A 6,705-nucleotide genomic window follows, 5' to 3' on the forward strand; every position below is an offset into this window, starting at 1 on the left:
ATGTGTTAATGATTGTTTTTAGAAGGATAGAAGAGTTATGGCTGTAATTCTTGCTTTTGAAATTATTTACTGTTTTGTGTGCGAGTGAAGAATATATGGCATGCTAACAGAGAAGAGACAGGAGGTGCCAGTACTGATGGGCCGGATGGTCGAGAGGGGAGTGGAGAAGTCGAGAGGCACCAACCTTATTATCAGAATCACCCAGATGGAAGTCTGACGACCCTAAAGCAAAGGCATACGCCCCAAGGACTAGATAAAGAGTGGAGCCAGAGGGATGAGGTAAGAAACATCTGCGGATACTCCCAGTAATAACCAAAAATAATGCTGATTGGGAGCAACCTTGAATACCTCATGATTAACAACTCTGGTGTGACACAGCAAGGTCCATAGACTTGTATGGGAACTTATTACTATAAAAGAAGGGTGTATTGCCATGGGACTTTGGGTTCATTCTGCATCAACATTGGAGCTTCAGACACATCCGACAGAGACCCAGCTTCAGCTTCTCCCCTCCCTCGTGTGCAGTTTCAGCTGGCCACTGGAACTGACAGAGCAACACTAAGGACTGGTAACTATAAGATCCAGCTGCAGAACCTTTTGGTGTGTGTGTGTGTGTGAATGGAAGCATGTGCTGATTTTAATGCTTGAATTGTACTCTCAATAAACACGGCATATTGCCTTATCCCCTTGAAAAAGATTCTGTGTGCTTCTTATAAGCATAATATTTTGTGTGCTTCTTATGAGCATAAAAAGGGGTAAGAGAATAAAAACCTGAGGCTTAATGGTGAGATTTCTTCAATAGTCTGAGGAAAGTCAGAGTTGTGGCAGCCTTTCTCAGGAGAGTACACTGGGGAAGCTAAAGAGACTTCCCCTTTTTTCCTATCTGTGAATGAGTGAGTGGATTAAAATTAAATTAATATTAAACATTAAGATATGATATGATATGATATGATATGATATGATATGCCAGATACAGTAGTAAAATAGGGAGCTTAATGGTATCTAATAGTATGATTAAAATGTGTATATAAAGGAAGTCAACTATAAGTGATACAGCTTTGGGCAAAATATTGTAAACTTTAATGTCAGGTTTTACCTCATAGGCAATCCTGTTAGGAATAAAACGGGTTGTGTTCATACTGATGTCTTTCAATTTAAGTGATAAAGCGAAGAAGTAAAGCTAATTTTTGCTATCAAGCATGCTTATACTGTCAGGTTAGTGAAATACACCTATGCTGAAAGAGGCAGTAAATAAAAGGACCTAAAACCAAATAGTGTGTGTGTAGGGATACTTGCACATGGAATGGTATAATCAGAAATGTAACTGTTTGGTTAATAGTGCATATAATCAGCTCAGCTATACATACCAAGGTCCAACCGGTGTTGTTAAAACAAGGGGAACAGAAATGGAAAATGCATTTAGCTGTTCTGGCCTCCTGGAGAACAACTGGACATTTCAGAAGCTAACAGAGTACTGCTGGAGAAACTGCAGCAAAGCTGGCCATGGGATGCACTGCAAATGGAAAAATGGAAAGCGACTTGCAGAGGTTAGTTGCTGACTAGAGCAAAACAGCTAGTGTTCAAAGCATGTGCCAACAGCTAGGGCAAAACCTAGCTTTCTTTAAAAAGATGTGTTACATGAAGAGACTGCAAAATTCCAACCCCAGTTGCAAGAGCTCAGAAAGCTGATGTCTTGTTCCCTGATTGGATGGTGAGAGAGGACACCCTCAATTTCGTTGGACATTTTGATTTGTTGGCAGCAGTAAGGGACACCATTTGATTGGTCCATGGCAGCACCTCCAAGGAGAGGAACCATGTAGGGACTCCCCACATAATCAAGCAAAAATGGCCTTTCTCCTTCAGCACATCCATTCCCCAAAAGCCAAAACCACCTGAAAGAGAGAAGACTGAGGTCCTGGGCTGGACACTTTGGAGTCCTTATGGGAGTCCTCAAGTACCTGTCTCAGATAGGCACCATTAACTGTCTCTTTCTTTGTTCCAGAAATTTGGGTTGCTGCTAGCGTAACAAGAAAAGACTATAGTCATGTCTGTCCTTCACTTCATCTGTGTTCAGTGTCAACTCCTGCTGTGAATAGCAAGTGAGCTGAAAGCTGACATCTTGAATGGAGATCTGGTGATGAGAAACACAGAGACTTTTTCTTGGGTGGGGATGACTAAAATCAGTCAGCCGACCTCTTCCTGAAACTGGGTACCCAGTTAGTAAGGAAGTGTACATACTTGTTTATGTGATTTAAAGATTAACACAGAGTTAAAGTGTGTGTCCTTGTTTTGTAACAGGATCCAATCGAGTTTGTGTAAAGTAGCTTTAAAACTGAACAATTAATTTACTGTTGTTAACTAAGATTGTAGAACATTGTGGAGTTCTCTATGATAATTATAATTAATGGTTTCATACTGCTTTTCAAGTTCTAAGTGTATACAGACATAAAATGAGACCAAGTGTGCAAGCTTCTGTACTGCACTTAGTTTGTACAGTCTGCCATAAATGTAAGTGCATGTTAAATAGCTAGGAGTGTTAGTTAGATCCTGGGGCTAATATAATTAATTGGGAAATAACTGTAAAACATTGACTACTAATATAGATGCCTTGGGCAGGAGATCTTGGTGAATTAACATGTATGTAATTGATCAAAATGTCTTGTGATCTAGCTTTGAATTATTTTCCTTCTATTGTGTTAGCAACACTGCTGTGTTAGCAACACAGTAACACCTGATGACACAAGTGAGGTCCTATTTTGATGTACTGTTAGTCAAAACTCCTCTAAACAAAGTTACCTTCCAAAGATAGAGATTGTGTATAAGTGTTGTTTTCTATTGTCATTCTATGATTTGATTCTGAAAACTTGGTATCAACCAATTTTCTAATTTATGTGAACCAAATCATAGTTCACTACTGTTTTTTCTTCTTATAGCCTATACTATTAGTTGCTGCTGTTAAGGGTAATTAATAAAACTCTATAAAACTAAATGCAACTTTCAAGTCCTTTTCTTTAGTTAAGTAATCAAAATTAAAAGAACCCTAAGAGAGGGGGTATGGGTAATCAGTTAAGCAGTTGCGTGACTAACGTTTGTTTTATCTTTCTTATGCTATACAAACAGTTCTCAAAACTGGATCAAATTAGAGCATTTGCTTATTATTGCTCTAGACTGCCTGCTTTTTTTAGCTGACATATGGCTACCTTTCAGTTCTCTTAATTTTCAGTGCTGGTGGGACACAGTCATTGAAGGTGAATTGTGGCATGTGTCACAATTACACCCTTGAGATCCAACAGATGTTCCAACAATAATACTTCATATCTTTTGTGTCTTTCCTTTAATTCCTCGATTTAGTCATAGAATCGTAGGGTTAGAAGGGACTGCAAGGGTCATCTAATCTAACCCCCAGCCAAGATGCAAGATTTGTTGTATCTAAACCATCCAAGACAGATGGCTATCCAGCTTTTTGCTCAGACTGAAGTTTGCATAAAAAAACTGAGCCTTAAACTTTATCTGCAATTTACTGTAATTTAAGAAAATGGACGTGCTAAAAAAAGCAGAAATGATATATCAATTAAAATAGAGTAATTATTTATTTTCACACCAAGAACTAAAGTTTTAAAAGTGGTGAAAACCCACAAATGGAGCCAGACTTTCAAAAGACTTCAGCTCCTATTTAGGTATCTATATAGGAAGTGAATTCTTTCAAAAATCCAGTCACTTACTTAGGTGCATAAATAGGAAGTGTATGTTCCCTAAATGTATGGGAAATCACATGTGGCATCCTAAAGACAAAAGGAGTATTAGTGAAATATTTGCCCCATGAATAGATATTTGATATCTGTTGGCCTCTTAAAAATATTGCTAGGTAAAACTCAAAACCTTTCAAAACTTCCTCCCCATTGTTATTTTAACACTAAAATGAAGAACTGTGAAATTTTTAGGGTAGTGATAAATGGTGTCAGTAAGAAAGAACCATCTGTGAATAAAATGCTCCAACTTGTTAGCTGGCCATTCCATGTCACTTTCTAACTGATTGCAGGTGCTATATAATCACATCTTCTAAGAAAAGCGTACTGCAAAAAGACATGAAGACACAGCAGCTGAACAATGAGCACTATTGAAGTTGGACAGACTGAGTAGCACATGTAAAAAGTGAATTTTTTGGTACCTGGAGGCAAGGTCAAATCCACTATAATGTGGTTAACCAAAAGAAGTACTCAGCTTGCAGCCTCTGAACAATGAATGCTTCTCTGACAGATTTCTTGTTGGACCCCACAGTTCCTGCTGAAGTGCTTTGTCTGCAAGACAACCTCTGGTTATTATGCTATGTTGTTTTCAGATCAGAAAATACTGTGCACTCCCTGTAAGCATCTTTCCTATAGAGCTCACTCTGATTAAAACTACTCTATTCTGGCTCTTAATTCAAAGTCTGCTGTTAATTCTCTCGGATAATATGCAGATTGTTATAATGAGAAAGTCCAGGATACCTAAGTTCAGCTCATAAGAAAGTGTCTACTTAATCATCAGACCAATACGCTAGTCCAATTCCCTATTTACACTAGGCTGTGAATTGGGTTTTTAAAGTGGGATGTAAGTGGTTAAGCCTTCTATTTGTTATCTCCATATTGATAAATTTCAGACATAATGAATACTTAGTATTTTCACAATGCAAACAGACAAAACAGCACCCAGAATATTTTATGCATGTAAATTGATTGAGGTTATTTAAATGGCAAAACTCCCACTGACTTCAGTGGGGCCAGGAATTCATCCATAATCTTTGTGTCTAGTATTTTCTTGAAAATTCTAAGCTCTTAGTAAATGTTTCACAGTGAGCTGCTTTTGGATAGTTAAAATAATGAATGCCCACTGTGAATGCTTTTATTTTCCCCTCTAACAAATGGAAATCCTTCTCTTACCCCATAAGAAAATCAATTTTACATTTCTGTGGATAAGAGACAAATAGTTTAGGATCCAGCTATATACAGATAAAGACACCCGTATATGCTACTTTGTTCAGAGTGGTTTTAAAATATTCCATTTAAGACATACGACCAGATCCCCAGTCAGTGTAAACTGATGTAACTTCATTGGAGTAACTCCACCATACCTGATTACCACCAGCTGGGGATTTGGCCCACAAAGTCTTAAGAGGCAAGAATACTGTTGCCCCTTTCTTACTGGCTAATCAAAGTTATGGGCCCTGGGGATGGTCCAGTTGGCTGTAGAAATTAATGGTGTCTGGTATTATCCTTGATGCAGTCTTGTTTATTTACATGGATTCATGGGCGGTGGATATAAGAGGCTTGGGGAGCTAAGCCTCCGCAAACGGGTCAAGAAAAGGCCCACTGCTTTTGCAATGCTGCTGGCGGAAGCTGCTGGTGGAAGCTCTCAAGCTGGGGATCCACTGGTACCTGGACCATGGCCCTGCCTGAGCTCCACTCCGAGGCCCTGACCCTGCTCAGCCTCTTCCCCTGTGGCTTTGCATGATCTATGCCTCTTCCCCACAAGACCCCACTGTGACAGCCTGGCACCCTCTTATTCACCACTGTCATATACTTAGGATGTGTTTTCTATGAAGTATGCCTTGTGAGGTATTATTCTAACAATCCTGATATGCTAGACATTAATATATCATTGGATTGTATGTGTTATCATCATAAGTGAAGTTATGAAGTTTGACTATGTATGTGTTACTGATATATGTTGTGAGGTTGAAAACACCCACAAATGGCCTTTCTGGTACAACAGTAAAAAGGCAAAACAATGTTAATGGCTTATTGAAGAAATGCACACAAGGATTACCCCAGGAAATGTGTACAATGGAAACCTCTGGGCATTGACTAAGGTGTCTGGGGAAAATCTCAGTTTGGTTACCACAAGTGTGCATGGTCCTCTTCACATTGAGGAAGAGGTAGACCAGGTATTAAATGCATACTCTGCCCAGATTTGACCAGGCAAGGCTGTACTAATCTGGGATCTGAGGCTGGGAGGGTGGTGGTTAGAGAGCCTCTATGTAACTGCAGCTGGGTGTGTCCCTACCTGTGTGAATGCTGGTGAAAGTGCAAGCTTGGAGGGCTTTGCAACTTGTCACAGCACCACAGTGTGAGAGAGAGCCCAGGCTGGTGGGTCAGGGGGCTCAATGGTACCCCAGTTCCAGGTTACACCCCAAGGGGAACCCATCACACCCACCCTCACTCTGCCTCTTCCTGCCCTCGCTCCACCTATTTCTCCATCGCTTCCCCTTAAGGTAAAAGGTGGCAGAAAAGAGCAAGTGGCGGGGGGCTTGGAGGAAGGAGAAGAGATGAGCAAGTGGTGGATGGGTGGCCTCAGGGGAAGAGGCGGAACAGAGGAAGGGCCTCAGTGGAAGAGACATAGTGGGAGTGGGGCCTCAGGACAGAGCGGGGGAGGGCTATGGTCCGGGTGCCAGTGGCCACTCCCATTTCTGGGGAGTTTCCGGCGTTTGCAAGAGTCATGCGCCGCCTATGCATGGAATGTTCAAAGTCTGGTGTCTCTAAATGCAGAAAGAACCAAGAAAAAAAAGCAGATTTTTAGCTTACAGCCCCCAAACCACTTTAGCCAACACCATACTCAAAAGCTCTCTAGCTTTCTCCAGGGTAATGCTGTGTTCACAGGCTCCTGCTTGAGCTTCTTGCCTCTCAGTCTCTCTGTTCCTGTCTCTTTTCAGTGTCTCTGTGATTGTTC

The 6,705-nt window shown here is 40.6% G+C and overlaps 1 long non-coding RNA gene across 1 annotated transcript; it reads left to right on the forward strand.

Annotated features, from left to right (window-relative positions):
- The first annotated feature begins 359 nt into the window (after positions 1 to 359).
- Positions 360 to 2,989, forward strand: LOC135895243 (uncharacterized). Its single transcript, XR_010562466.1, has 3 exons — positions 360 to 568; positions 1,340 to 1,547; positions 2,003 to 2,989. It is a non-coding gene; the product is annotated as an uncharacterized LOC135895243 (long non-coding RNA).
- Positions 2,990 to 6,705: the final 3,716 nt, after the last annotated feature.

This window comes from Emys orbicularis, chromosome 1 (genome assembly GCF_028017835.1).
Source record: "Emys orbicularis isolate rEmyOrb1 chromosome 1, rEmyOrb1.hap1, whole genome shotgun sequence".
In the NCBI taxonomy this organism is placed as follows: domain Eukaryota; kingdom Metazoa; phylum Chordata; order Testudines; family Emydidae; genus Emys; species Emys orbicularis.